Here is a 16,913-nt window from a genome sequence, read left to right on the forward strand (position 1 = left end):
CATAGCCCCACACAGGAAAAGAGGTGCAACACGCGGCCGAGACAGGGTCGTATCACACGTGCTTTTGAAACAAAACATCAACCACATATTTTACATTTTTTATTATATATAATTAATGAAATGAGTATTGATTACAAACTCTTGATATTTAGACCCCAAATTAATTATTACTTAGTTAATTTTATGCTAATCTAATAATTAGGTCCTATTATATACAAGATTAACCAATTAACATATATATATATGCACGAAATAATATTAATAACAACACAACCACAAAAAGTTACAATCATATTTAATAACACGTGGATGTGTTATCAAAAAAGAAAACCTAAGTATCAAGCGTAAAAATCTTTCAACGGTCTTAACATAAAAAATGATCAACTTAAATAGATAGTTGCATATTTGCAATACAGTTTACATATAGTTGCTAAGGTTTTGCTAGCAACTGACTCTGCGAGTCCTTTTTCCACTATAGCTTCAGATCCACAATTGAGCTCTAATTGTAATCTCCAAATCTCATTAGCTATTCTGTGGTGGCTCCAATTAACACAAACAACTCAGAGGTAGTGATGTGTGTGACCTCCTCTCTTGAGTTGGCATTTGAGCGAGGGAGAAGATCTTCCAATGGGAATTCATGGATACAAATTCATGGGAAATGGGGCTTAAAGAGGAAGGCGAAAGTGCTGCAACTATAGGGAAAAAAAACAAAAAAAACAAAACGTAACTAAATTGTCTCAGATTTAGTTGAGTTCATACAAAAAAGAGGCAAATTCAATGTCCAATTGGTTTTCAAATTTGAAGTTCATACCATAGTTTGCCTCTTGCCTTTGCCATCGGTCAGTTACACCACATGTGTGATATACATAATGCCTGACCAAATTGACTAGTTCTATTCTATCAAAAAAAGAAAAAAGAAAAAAAAAGACTAGTTCTAGTTACAAGCCAAAACCACCAATGGGTGTAGGTCGTAAGTGTGTGAGCCTGTGAGATGATCATATCATAATGTAGTGCATTTTTATGTATCTTCATCCACTCCTTAATTTCCTTTCATATTATCATTGTGTATTTTTTGCTAATGTATATTATATTAACCCTTAAGAAAGATACAAATCTTCAAAGAGGTTAAACATGAAATTTAAATGCTTCTTACATTTCCATGAATATATAATAAAATATAACAAATTAAAGGTTTTCAAGGTTGAATTATAACAAAGGTTTTAATGGAAAAGGTCATGATCCTCTCTTCCAAATTTCTAGATTTAAATAGCTATACTAACATGTGTTTAATTAAGATCCAAATTAAATCTCGTGTTATAGACAAATCTATGGCAGCTCGATGTGCAACTTTTAAAAAGACTATATATATGCTTTGTACACTGATGCATGCTTTTAGCAAATTTGTACATTTTTAGATCCCTTAAAACACCAATTAATTAACCTAGTTATTTAGTCAAGTGATTACTTATATAAATTATTCAAATCTAGGTTAACACAAACAGATAATATCATGTAAAGAGTGCGAAAAAGTAAATAACATACAATATGATAACCCAAGAAAACCTATCCTCAAGGTAAAATAGGATATGAGACATAAAACATAAAACCCTACACCTCAAACAGGCTTGGGCTGAGTTGAAAAATTCTGCAGAAAAAAACATTCTGCATGAGCTTCAATCGATCAAGCCTTGCAAAAATTAAATAATAATTTCTTGCAATGACTCGATTCCAACTTTACATAAACACATACTTTGAGCAACCTAAATCTAGACTAAATGCTTTGATCATGGTTTGTCAACATATACATATTGAAGTTCTAATACATTAGTTCCTAATTTCTTAGAACCTAACAAAATTAACAGGGTTGCGCTCAAGAGGAAGATGATGTTGAAATTTTCCACCTCTAGCTAGCCTCTAGGGTTTGGAAGTCTCCTTTTGTTAAATTACGTTCTCTTGTGTCTTTATATTTCTATTATTGTACTCTTTCTTGTTTGAAATTAAAATAAAATAATTGCTAATAATGTCAACAATTAGGTAAATTGTGCAATTTGCAAGTGTCACAACCTTTTGTCTTGGAGTCACCAATAGATATAATATATGGGTTTGGTTAATACATGTCCTTAAAGCACACATTAATCATTAATTTAATGAAATTTTTTTATGAAAAATTAAAAAAAAAAAAAAAAAAACTGTTTAAAAGGTTAGTTACTTTTTCATCTTTTCATAAAAAGTTTTCTAAAATGGTTTACAATGTATGTCTAAGGGTGCATATATATGTGTGTGTGGAAAAGAATTAGGTAATAAATATGAAGTTGAATATATAGTAATTTACGAATATGTCGGGCAAATTGGCTATGGCGTGAGATATCATATAATTGCTATTTTTTGACATTACTTCTGTGCGTGCTGAGATATCATAATTGGGAAGATGATGATTTAGAACACCTGAGATGAGTTGTGAAGTAAAAATAGTGCATTGCGCATATAGTACTACTGCACCCCATCACACAAAAAGACTTTTGGACTTTAGGAGTCTATCATTTACATGTATCTAGCTAATCTCTCTCATCAAATTATTTACCTTAAACTTCAACAACAACCATTTTCTTTTTTTGGAAAATTAAAGATTCATGGTGGGAAATGATTATTATTACGCGCCACGTGAATCACAATCCATTTGATAAGCTACCCCATATCATATTTGATGAATCGTCCATGTTTGGTAGTGTTTATTCGCTCATATTTAATATCCACTTATTTTTATTATAAAGATAGGCCGTACTCTTGTTTCTTTGCTTTTTCGCTGATTAGAAATATCTTGGAAAAATACTTCGTATCATATACATATCACTGTAATTTCACCGACAAAGTCACCCCAAAATATTTCAATTTACTCCTATACCATATCAATATAATCCTATTAAATGAATTTTTACCTAATTTACTTGATAATTTTGAATGACACTGAGATGTCTCGATCGGATGATTTTGCACAAAATAATTACTTTTTCTATTTTACATACCAATTTTTACAAAACATCTATATTAGTCTATCTATTCTACACATCTATTCAATAAAATATTCATTTTTTTACAATTTTTATTATTTCCTCACTCGCTACCCCTCTCTCTCACATACCCAACACTACCAAAACAATACTATAATATTAAATACACAAGTTACAGTAACCGTGCATATATGCATGGTTACTGCAGTACTTGTGCATTTATGCACAATTTTACATCCATTGATGTAGGTGATTTTGTGTTCAAAATGTGTAAAATTTACTACTTTTGGTATTTTGCAAGAAATTGCATGAACTGATGTGGTTGCTCTAAGACTAACAATTTATTCCTATTGAATCAATAGGTCTCCGCTTGCTTTGCCCAGTCCCAATAATATTTACATAAATGCCATTAACAATTTATTTTATTTTTTATACCTTTATATAAGTAAGTATATCTGGTCTCCTGTGTATATATATATATATATATATACATACATAATTCTGTACTTATTTATTGTGCCTTATACATAAGAACAATCCTCGAGTCAAGTTTATTAGATTATTCGACAATTAATAAGCCTACTCACATAGTAAAGTTCATAATTTTTTTTATTGACAAATTGTAATTGTTATACATTAAATTAATGGTTGTTGTAGTGGAGAAAAAAAGTTTTTAAATTTTTTGTGAATGTTTTTTTTTTTTTTTTTTGAAATTATAGAAAAACTAGTGTTAGGTGGGCAGTGCAGGAGAGTTTTTTAGGCTGGTATTCAAGGCCATGGCCGGGGTGTCCCTTCCTGGCTCCACCTGTTGTTATTCCTATTTTCACGTATTTAACGTGTTGCATGTTTTAAATGAAGAAATAGGGAATAGCAGATAGGTCTCTCTCTCTCTCTCTCTCTCTCTCTCTCTCGTATCCCCTACGCCAAAATCTAAGATTAATTGTTAAAAAAAAATACAGTACGTAGTAAAAAATAAAGAGTGGAAAGTGATGGCCCTGTAAAGGTAAAAATGGACATGTCTTCTAAAATAAATAAATAAATAACAACAGTACTCAATCCTAGCTTGTTAATTAGTGTATATTCTTAGTCTATCCAACAGTTTTACATTATTTAATTTATTTGTCCTAGCTAGGCTCATATATATTCCTTGTTATAGAAAGACAGTCTCTTGTACATCGATTGTCATATATTAAAATATACAGATTGTGCTATTTAACATGACTGATCAATTTCAGGAAACAAAAAACAAAAAATATATATATAATGAAGGAAAGTGATAGCCTGTTAAGGTGCAAAACGGACGGCCCTAAAAAAAAAAAAAATAATAATCTGTTCCCCCCCCCAACTGTTGGTCATAATGAATAGTTTGACCATTAGGCTTTGTATTTTATGGTACTTCTCACATTTTTTTCGTTCTGTCTCTCTAGTGCTGGAACATGCACGCACCCACCATTTGGGAGGTAATTAATACAAACCACAAATATATATGGCATTAATCTGCACGTGATTCAGGACCTCAGGTCCCGAGTGTCGGCTAAGACTAAGATCCGAACGAGAGTAGGACCGTTGCTGTGAAAATTAATGGAAAGGTTGCATCAGCCAATGTGACAGAATATATCAGATCCAGAGAGATAGAGATAGAGAGAGAGAGAGAGAGAGAGAGAGAGGGAGAGACATCATGTATATGCGATTATCGATCGGTCTGGTCTCGAATATCTCGATGTCGAGTAAAAGCAAGCTAGCTAGCTAGCTACATCAATCAGATTCATAGCTCTACGTTGCATTATGGACAACAAAAAATATATATCTTCATTTTTTACAGCAACCTCTCATTGACCTTTGTTAGTGAATCCATGCACGCACCATTAATTTGTTAGTTTATAATTACCGTGCGTTTAATGTTGACTTAAAAAGTTAACTTTTTTTTTTTCTGTAAATTTATTTTTACTATTATTTATAAATTTTATTGTACTTTTAGGTATTATTTTTTGGGTTTTAATATATTATTTCTGTTATTTTTAACTTTATTTATAGTACTTTCAGCAAAATAATTTCAATTTCAACTAAGAGTCCGTTTGAATACCGTTTGTTTTGCTGAAAATTAAAAATAATAAAAAATTACTATTTACAAATTTTTACAATTAACATACCTAAATACACTGTTCATGAACAATGAACAATCTGAAGAAAAAAAAAAACGTAAGAAACGCAAAATATGAGCTTATCCAAACGCTCACTAAATTTTGAAAGATATTCGTATTCCTACAATCGAATACAATGGTATATAATATTGTATATTAATTTATACTACATTTTAAACTTTGGCATTAATTTTGCAACCATACTGAGCATACTCTAGCCCCTAAACTTATGTTACAAATGCACTGACATGGGCGCCATCCAGGCGTTCCATAAGAAATACATGCAATTTGTCTTTGTCTAATTGGACAGAGGAATAACCAAAGTATAATAGCCTAATTAAATGGTAGTCTGGCTTAGTTGATCATTAAAATATTTATATTTTTGTACGTATGTGGTAAATAAGTCCAGGGAGGGGTTGTCCGTTTCTCTTTTTCAGTTATGTTACTTTTACATTTTTTAGGGCATTCATCTCGGTATATTAGGCTATTACTCTATTTTAGGTTGCTTTTGGTATTAGCTTAAAAATTCAAATTTTTTCACTATTTAGCTTATTTTACTACTATTTAATTTTTTTTACTATTCATAAATCTCATTGTACTTTTTAGTATTATTCATGAATCTCAATATACTATTTCAGCTACTTTTTAGCTCTATTTATAATACTTTCAGCAAAAAAGTTTTCAATTTCAACTAAATAAGTTGTTCCCAAACGGACTCTTAAGGGTCCGTTTGGATAGAGCTTATTGCTGAAAACTGAAAACACTGTAGCAAAATAATTTTTAAATATGTGAATAGTGTCGTGAAACCTATTTTTAATAAAAAAATTCTGTAAAGTGAAGTTTGTGAGTCCCGTGAACAGTCCACGGGACCCACAGATGTGCTAAAAAGTTAGCAAAATGCGGCTACTGTTCATGCACAGTAACATGAACAATAACCTGTGTCCCCCCTGACCCGTGCAGCAGCAAAAGAAAAAAAAAAAAAAAAACAGAAAACTCAGACGCGGACGCTTATAAGTTGTATCCAAACCAAGCTTTAGTATAAAAATCCTGTTTTTTTCAAAAAAAATTTACCTGACCACCTGTCAAAAACTCACATCAAATTATCTATTCAGATACTTTATTTCATTAAAATACTAATTTTCTCCTAAGTCCTAAGGTTCCTAAATCAAATTGCTGCATAAGAAGATAACTAAACAATTTACTCAAAAAAAAAAAAAAAAAAAAAGATAGCTGAACAATATTATAAGAAGATAATGTTGCTTGTGTTACACAGGTCATAGGAGATTATCTCAAAGGTGACAGCCAAAATTATACATTAAAAAAAATGTGAAACAGCCAAACACATTTCACTGAAATTCACACACTCCAAAAGATGAAAAGAACGGTATTATGGTAACATTGATGTCAAATGGATAGGATCCAATGACAAAGTTGGTGGATTTATTCCCTACAACATTACCAATTATAAAATTTAAGAATGTGATGATGTGTATAACATTAGAATGCATGAACTCAAACATCATTCATCATGAACAATAAATTTAAGCTCAGGGCTAGATACTTATGAGGTCGACAGGGGTCACTCAAGGCCTAAGCCACTTAAGCTTAGGCCTTAGACCCCCTATATGTCCCAATTTTTTAAAAGGGTTTTAAGACTCCCGTCAAATAAATAAACTGTCAAAATTGTACAATAAACCCCAAATTTGTAATTGATTTTTTTTTAAAGAAAAAAAAAAGAATTTTGCATTCTTTCCTCATCGTCAAAAAGCCCCTAAAATATTTAGCCAATAGAAATCCAACACAATTGAAATCCTAAATTACTTTAACAAAACAAAAGTTATGAGTTTGTCATAATCATTCCAAACAATCATTGATAATCAATTTCCTAACAACTAGTAAAAGAGATATTAGTAAAACTTAAATACAAAAACTATATTAGCAATTTTACATCTAAAAAAGTCAAAAAATATAAAAAGATGAATAAATAATATTTAAATATTAAAAAGCCTACTAAATTTTTTTTTTCTAACTGGAGTTGCTTTCTCCTCCACCCACTATTTGACAACTCATAAAACCATCCATACATATTATTTAAAAAAAGTTATATGACTTATTAAATAGGTCATGTACTTAAAAATTCATTTACATTGTTTTATTAATTACTACATAGTGAGTTGGAGTAAATTCCCTCCAAAAGTTAGGAGGCAAAATTTTCCTCTCCATCCCTAGAGTTTTCAATTACTTATCAAATCATCCTGTGAGTGACTGATATTTTTGAAATTGCTTTACTTGTCATGGTCTCATGCCTATAAGAGATAGTCTTTATAAATATGAGATGCACATATAAAAACTTATGGATGATATAGTGTTCTTGAAGAACTAGTTTCATATATTATGTTGTCTTGTAATTCCTCTAACTTGTATTGCCATTTCTTTTATTTTACAACAAAAACTCATTGATGTGAAGATTTGTTGAGAATAAAAGAAACTTTATATTTATTAAAAATATTATTTTAAAAACAACCATTTTAGTTGACTTAAAATTCCCTTATTGCTGTTTGTTATGGTTTCAAACTTCGAATAACTAAAGGATAAATAAAAGAATTTATTTCTTGATTAAATATATATCATTTGGAAAAAGAAAAGAAGAGAGAGAGAGAGAGAGAGAGAGAGAGAGAGAGAGAAGGGCCCAATCCATTTCCCTTAATAACTCCCAACAAAATTGTAGACACAGAAGAGAATGATGGGCTCTTCCACAATACAAGAATCAGCCTAGTGGGCCAAAACGTTGGTTGCAAAACAAAAGCTTAGGGTCTGTTTGGATACAGCTGAAAATTGAAAATTGAAAATACTGTAGCAAAATAATTTTTAAATGTGTGAATAGTATTGCAGGACTCATTTTTAACAAAAAGTTGCTGAAAAGTGCGCGCACAGTACATGAACAATGCATACACAGTACGCACACAGTGCGTTGTCCCTTGAGAGTCTGAAACACACACAACAAAAAAAAAAAAAAAGGAAAGCCGGTTCAGCGCAATCCAAACCCACCCTTAATGTGTAGAAAAAGATATATTGCGTCTACTGTTTGCTCTATATATTGCCTTGTTGCGAGGAAGGAAGTTGTGGTCAACTCAGCTCTACCAAGTTCTTTTAACCACACACATATATTTAAGCCAAACTAGTGATAATGCTATTTGAAGATATATACATTCTGATTTGCAATTCTTGATCCATAACATTATGGGAACTTCCTCGGATTCAAGCTTACTAAAACCGAAGATTGTATTTGTATTGTATGTTTTGACAAGGCCGGAGATGTCATAGCCATACTACCATATTTATTGATCAGCATCGATCGGCTAAAACCATATGTCTTTTTATTATGTGTTAGATTTTACCAATTGAAAATTTGAGCCACATAATTAAACTAGACTTTAAATTGCCAATACTAATTCCATTTGAGGTCTAATTTGATGCAAAGGGTTTATTTAGCACTGCTCTGTCAAACATCGAGAAGACAAATTTCCTTGTAATTACGTTCTCATGCATGGTTGTAAAACTATGCTTTATTGTTGATAGCTAATTAACCAAGCTTGGCCACTTGAGAATATTTTTAGAAAACCATACCAAGCGCGGCCACCAACAAACTTTGAGGCTTTGTAGCTCTAATTGCTCAAGCTCCGATGATTCAGAACCACCCTCACTCTGTCTTCACCACCAAGTCCCATTTCACGCAACTTGCTCTCAACTTTTACTCCAGTTTATCAGACCTTGCTGGAGGCCATAGCCAATGGCCTTCAACATTTATGTATTTAGACAATCTGTTAGTGGAGCAATTAGCAGCATTATACATTATTCTATTGCCTAAAGGCCCATCATCTTCACGCCATACAAAGATATTCTTTCCATTACCCAATGGGCTTCAATAAAAGCCATGTTAATTACACCGATCAATTGAATAATTTTCCTCTAACTCCAAGAGCAATCAGATAGCAGTATTGGGTATTGACACCTCCCCTAGAAACCAAGACGATGAAGAGAAGCCAAGAAGATAAAATAAAAAAAAAAATAAAAAAAAAACATTGAACCCAAGCTATCTATATAGAGCCCAAATTAAATAGCAGAGGGTCTTATTCCATTCCACAATATATGTTATGTTTCGTGTGATTACTTTTCATTTCTATGAATCAATCTTATGCATGGGATGATGAAGGAGAACATCCAATTGAACAGAAAAGTTATAACTAGTAACAATTCAAGGAATGCTACACTCCAAAAGGACTACTCTAGTCACAATTTAGGTTTCTTGAAGTTGTTTATAAAGCCTGGATCAGCTCAATATATGTCATGTAGAACTCCACACATGCCCACACAACATACCTAACAAATATAACATCAGTCTGAGACCTCCTAAAAGTTTTGTGAGAGCTGTCTATGCATGAACCATATGTTGTTGATCCAGCCAACGTGATAGCCTATACAATGGGCTTGCATCAAGAATTCTACTTCAAGTAGAATTAGAGCATCAATATCCAACATGCTATATGGTATAATATGATATATTTTAACATCAAAGCACAAAAAAAGCTCATTACCCGGTCTTCCAATTGTAAAATTTTTTACAATTGTGCTACAATATCACCCTAAATATATGATGGTACTGTAGCAAGTTTCTATAATTTTTATTATATTTTATTCCCTCTCTCTCTCTCTCTCTCTCCCTATATATATATATATTTATTTATTTATTTATTTATTACTTTTCTCTCTCTCTCTCTTTCACTTCTCTCCATCTTCCTTCTCTTCTCTCTCACTCTTGTTCTTGTTCTAATCTCTCCTCTACTTAAACTTGAAACCCCCTTTTCTTAAAACGGAAATTCATGTGGTGGTGGTAGTGGCAAATGTATGGTTGATTTGGGTTGCAGGGTGGTCTATGATGTTGTTTTATGGTATGGGTTTAGGGTTTTGGTTTGTGTGGGAGTGGGTTTTGGGTCGATGGGTGGCAGCACCCTGGTGCGTCTAGATCGTGGTGGGTTGTGTGGTTATAAGTTGTGGTGGCATGGGGGTTTTGGTCGTGGAAGTGCAATGGTGGCAAGGGGTTGAGGTTATGGCTAAGTTCTAATGGGTTTGGAATGGGTTTGATTTTGGGCGGGTTTCAATGGGTGTTGCCATGGTGGTGGGGTGGGTTGTTATTGTAGTGATGTCTGGTAGTTATGAGAGTGGCATGGGTCTAGTAGCGAGATCGGTGCTCGGTTTTGGTCGTGAGTATGGGTGGTGTTGGGATTGTTTGCTAATGGGTTTTGGTGATGTTTTGGCCATGGATATTGATTGATGGTGGTAGTGGGTTTGATGAGTGTGGGTGTGGTTGGATTTTTTTGGTATTGCTAATCGGTTATGGTTGTTGGTTGTAGGAGAGAGAGAGAGAGAGAGAAAGGGAAATAGTAAAAAATTAAAAATTAAAAAAGAATATTTAAATAAAATGGCAAAAAAATAGAATTTTGGATGTTGGGTGTATTGTAAAATGGTATGGTATACTAGATAAAGTAACTTTTAAGATGGTAAAATAAGATAATTTATAGATACCGGATGCTAATGCTCTTAGGAGTCAGTAAATTCCTAGGAAAGCAAAAGAACTAATCCTATTTGAAATAGGAGACCATGGTTAATGGTTTGAAAGACTCCTTATTTGACTTATATTGGGATTATGGCGTGTGGCTAGGTTTTTATGGTTTTGAGGTGTGCAGAAAATAGAGGAAGAGGAAGCTGCACAAGAGAAAAGAGAGAGCAGCCGCAAGAGGGAGTTGCTTAGAAAAAAAGAAGATAGCCAAAAGAGAGTTATGTGTGAAGAAGAAAATAGAAAGGAGAGAGCAAAGTGTTGCCGTATTTAAAAGAGATATTTAGTGTGTGTGAAAGTAAAGAAAACAAGATAGATTTTTCTTTAGTTGTAAGACATACATAAGAATTATTGTATAAATTCAGAGTTTCTCTCATAGTTTTTTCCTTTCAAGGAGAAAGGAAGGTCTTTCATTGTGTAATTGGTCATTAAGATTAGTTAACCTTCTTAATCAAAACGTACGTTAGTTAGTGGAATTACTGATATTTGATTGTGATTGATTGCAATGCAGTTGAGAATTTGTCAAAAGCTGAAGTTTAAAGTTTAAACTGCAGAAATGGTCATCGTGTTATCCTAATTAACCAAACATAGGTTGCACGAAAGACAAATGGTGTATAACCCAATTACTTATTAGAAAAAAAAGGCTGTATAACCCAATGACACATTTATTCAATTTGAAAAAATGGGCATTAAGTCAGTCTACTATCGATAGGTGAGATAGCATTTTTAAGACACGGTTGCAAACAATTCTTCATTAAGTGGAATTAAGCATCATTTAGCCCCGAGGACATAAAGCATGATAACGAGTTATCATGTGGTTTGACTCTTGCATCATAGGACTTTTATCATGTGGTTTGAGTCTTGCATCATAGGACTACATTTATGTTTGTTTCAGTGTTAATAGACTGGTTGTTTCAGTTTTAATAATTTGTCATCTTTGGGGTCATAAGGGTCCTATTTCTCTACTTCAAGTTGATAAGACATTAGAATCTCAACATTTCCTTTATATGCTGGTCTATCTTCTTCATTGTGAATCTAACTAAACTTCTTGAATTTGTAGCTGAGGTTGATTTTTTCCAGATTTTTGCTATTCCTTTCTCCAATGAGTTCCTTATGTGTATGTCTATGTTCACAGGACCTAAGACAATACCATCTCCTCATTACGAAGGGAGTAAACACGAAATTACCAGATTTGTGATATGCAAAAATAGAGAAAAAATATGCGTCAAAGTAAAACAATCACATAAGACAATATTTATGTGGTTCAACAATTTGCTTATATCCACAAAGTTACAGGGATTTCACTTTTCACAAGAAAAAATACAAGATATAACAATACAGTTCTTTCTCTTAAAAAACAACACAAAACTCTAATCTCCAAAACCAATATTTTTTTTTTCCTACGCACAAGATTCATAATTAGCTATAGATGAGCCAAAAACATTTTCAGGTGTTATCCTCAGACCCTCAAGGAGGCTTCTCTATGAGCGCTCTGGCTTTGGTCTATTGGCCCAAGTCTCCGTTCCATGAACTAAGCTTCAGAAAAACTCTCATTAAAAACTGTAGCAACTTTATTTTGAATCGAATTATAATCTAAAATCCTAGATCAAACATATCTAAATTCCACAAAACCCAACACGTTAGAGACCCAGCTTGGTGTAGCCTGCAACTAGAGCTGCCAAAGAAACGATTAGTAAGAATAAGGATCTCCAATGGTTAAACAAAATAAGGAAGTGAGCAATGAAATGAAGGAGTTCCTGAAGTGGCCCCTGTTTCTAATCCAAATGGAAATCCTTGAAGGTCAAAGTAGTTGTGAATAGTCAATATATATTTACCATTTATTGGTTGAACCTTACCTAGGCCTTCAATCATGTTAATGTTTGTAATTTGGGGCACTACTGATGTAGTACTGCATTTCACATTGGCCTCTATTCCTGTTTTTTTCTTTAATAGTTTTTTTTATTTATTGTTGAATCCCTTCTTCCAAATGGTTACTTGTACCACAAATCTTTTCTAATTAATGATTGAAGGTTTTTCTCATATAACTTTGAATAAAATATGGGTCCAGTTAATGGGTACTTTTAGGGCAATTATTAATAAGCCATTTGACACAACTTTAGTGGAAAATTTAAAAATTCATTAAAAAACAAATAGTTTTTTCCCCATAAAATATTGATTTGGAATATTCATAGTTCAAATGAAACCTTCCTTTGTTCCTTTGGAATGAGGTGGTATTACCATGTATCATATGCATGTTTCTTCTCTTCATCTCCATGTCAGAGAGAGGAAACATGCATCTAATGCATATTATATTTTCTCCTTTGAAAGAGTAGGGTGGAACTGGAAACTAATGTCATGATTTGAAATTCAATGTTATCAATAAATTAAAGAAGAAGAAGAAGAAGATAGAAATTATAAAAGAACTTTGCTATATATAAAAATTGTAATCAGTTGGACGCTAATTCTCTTCTGGTGGCGGTAGATAGCTAAATTGGGTAGAAAATAGCTAGGCCATTTTAATAAATAAAAAAAAATCATATTCGGTTGTTAGATGAATAGTACTTAATTTTATTTTATTGTTTTTAATTAATTTATGAATGAGGAGTTAGAACTTATAATAAGTCAAGTGCCGGCAATACATGCACAGCACTGGCACTAACTAAGGGGCCCGTAATATATAAAGCTAGCTAGCTAGTTTTATAGATTAGGATAAGCTTATATTATAATATTAACTGCTACGTGCGGTCATACCAAATATTTCTATATAAAAAAAAAAAGTCATACAAATTAGGCAAATATTTTCTTCTAACAAAAAGAAAAAAGATGGGTTCCAGTTAGCTCAATTGATAAAGTCTCTGATAGTTGTATAAGAGATTTAGAGTTCAATTCCCGCTTACACCAAAAATTGATTGGTGTCTTGGTCTGATGATAAAAAGCTATCATCGGGAGCAGACGTCATAGGTTAAAACTCTCTAAAAAAATAAAAAGAAAAAAGAAAAACGCAAATATTTAATAAAGATAAAGAAGAAGTGTACGTTTTTTTATTTTAAAAAAAAAAAAAAAGTGTACGTTTGCATATATCTATCTCTAATAGCATTCACATCCAAAATTTCTATCTTATTCTATTTTATCATCTCAAAAAGTTACTTTATCAATTATACCATATTATTTTATAATACACTAAACATCTCAACTTTTTTTTTTATACTAACATCCCAACTTTTATTTTCTTATTTTACTCATTAAAATAATATATACTACCCAATAAAAATTTTATATATTATTTTAATACATAGAATAGGAAAATAAAAGTTGTATACTACCCATAAAATTATATTATTTTATTAGGTAATATATATTATTTTAATGAGTAGTATATATAATTCAATCTCTCTCTCTCTCTTCTCCCATCACAACATAAAAAAATATTATTTTCTTTTACAATTGTGCTAAAGTACTATTGCAAATTTGTAATGATACTGTAGCACAATTCTAAATTTTTTTAGGATATTAGACCAATACAATGCCAAATGCTGAGGACTTTTAGTATTTTAATGCTAAAATTTGCTTATATATGTCATTTGCAAAGCCAATTGTGAATGCACTAAGAAAACAAAAGTTGCATATTACTTAATGCTATATAGCTGCAAAATATATATATATATATATATGAATAGTAGAACATTTTTAATGATCGAATCATGAACTAAAGTTTCAAAAATGGATGAAAAGAAAGAGATTGGGTCAGAGTCAGACACGAAAAGTGGTGCGGGCAAGGAAATTATGGAAGCGCTGTCCTACAACTTATGGGCTCATTATTATAATATACTGTAATTTTTTATTTTCTCCTTCTTCTTTTTTTGACTCAGAACTGGTCGTTCTTGTCACATCCTCAATTTGCGCTGCAAACGTCCTATGGTGGCTTTTTACTTAGGTCCGATAGAGACGCTGAAACGGTCAAATTCCGCTGCCTAGACTTTTAACAACCATGCTTCCGACAAAAATGCAGAAATAGATCATAGAAATGGTACATTTCGGATATAGCCAAAGGGATATTTATTTTGATGAACATAGCCAAATGCATCATCATCACTTCAATAATTTTATACAAATGCATCATCTCACTTCAATATATGTCTCTTTGGTGATGATGATGATGATGCATTTGTATAAAATTAAAATGACTCATTGGTGCAACTAAAGTCTATCATATGATATAACTCGAATAATATAAGTAATTATTGCAACATGAGAAAAATTAAAAATTAAAAAAAGAAGAAAAGGTCCGGCTAAAAGTTTTGTAGTTAAATTGATACATTTCCATGCATAAAATGCCTAATAGTCTAAGAAAAAAAAGGTTTAAGTTACGGAGTTAGCAGCGATTTGTATGAATTCGAAAAGCTAGCGAAGAATAGTAGAATACCAACCTTTTTTTTTTTCTTTTCTAATTATTTATGTCATGGATATGACTAGTAGCATTTGTCAATTTCGTCTGCACCATTTTTGTAATGTTCTTGCGCTACTTGTTGGCTATGGCTATGGCTATGGCTATGGCTATGGTTATGTAAGTTTATTATAATGGTGAGTTTGAATTAGATAAAAAATTAAAATTATTTTATTATTTAATTTATTTTTGCTATTATTTATTAGTTTTACTACACTTTTTAATACTATTTATAAGTCCTATTATATTATTTCAATTAACTTTTTTTTTATTTAATATAATTTTATCACTAAATTTTTAATTTTAGCAAAATTAACCGAATTTAAATATTCACTAAAAGTAAAAGCACCATGAGGGGACATCCAAACAATCTTCCAAGATGACAGTAGTCCTGTCCTGTGGCTGTGACTTCCAGTTCAACGGTATATAATTAATGTCCTATGACTATTCGGATATATATCTGTAGCTTTACTCCTCACGCCATTCCTTTCCCACTGGAGTACGTTCATTGCGCAATAATTCATTATTATAAACTTTTTACTCAGAGACTTTGTTGTATTTGTAGAATAGTGGGAAATGGAAATGAGAGAGGTAAAAGTAAGGAGAAAATAGGGAGGGAGTGGGTCTTTGATGGTAAAGTACCCATCTATTTCTCTCTTTAGTTTGGTAGGGTGAAAAAGGGGGAAATGGAAACGAGAGAGGTAAAAGTAAGGAGAAACTAGGGAAGAAGAGGGTCTTTGATGGTAAAGTACCCATCTATTTCTCTCTTCCCTCTACATATCTAGAAGTTTTTATTTGTTTATTTATTTATTTATTTATTTTACAAAAATATGAGAGTAAATTTATACAAATTGTATTTTTTATATTTTTATTTTTCAACCACAAAAAAGATATTTTTATCTCCACTTTTTTATTCTTCCAACTAAATACATATGATAGAAAATTAGAAATTTTTTTTCAACCATTACTTTTCTAATATCCCACGATTGAAATAACATAAAATTAAAAAAATATTTTACAATTATCTATGTGACAAAATATTAATGGTGGATAATAAGGTAATGATGGACCTTTATAAAAACCAACGATCAAGTTTATTGAGAAAAATATTGTCTATAGAATATAGATTACTCATTCAATATAATATTGTAGATTACTCATTCAATATAATATTGTAGATTACTCATTCAAGATAAACAACTTATAGCATTTGGGTATATTAACCAGACTTATTCCAAACTTATAGCAAGGCCCAAACATGCCTTTAAGCATTTTTACTCCCTACAATAGCCCCTTAAAACTTCATTTTTTCCTCCCATCTGAGGAGAGAAATGGAGTTTTTGAACCAACAGCGCACCCTCCACACACTTTGTAAACCGCCACACGTGTAGGGGTCCTTTCGTTCCTTTAAAACCGCCTCTGACGCTTCGAACCCCAAAACACTCGCATTTATGACTCCAAGTTACGTCTTGTCCCCCACGTTCAACGATGAGATACACATCCAACGGTCCAGATTTGTCTTAAAAAATTGGGTGAGATAATTTTGATTCAAGGCCGCCTCCCACATGTCAAAACACCTAGGAATCCGTATCTCTCTCCATTCTTTCATAAATCAATCACATCTAAGAGTTAATCATTATCTTTCCTCTCAAGAAGCTCGTGAAGAATCACCTAATTATTTTCCGTAAGTTTTTAACTTCCTTTAC

The sequence above is a fragment of the Castanea sativa genome, chromosome 5, assembly GCF_040712315.1.
Source record: "Castanea sativa cultivar Marrone di Chiusa Pesio chromosome 5, ASM4071231v1".
Classification (NCBI taxonomy): Eukaryota; Viridiplantae; Streptophyta; class Magnoliopsida; order Fagales; family Fagaceae; genus Castanea; species Castanea sativa.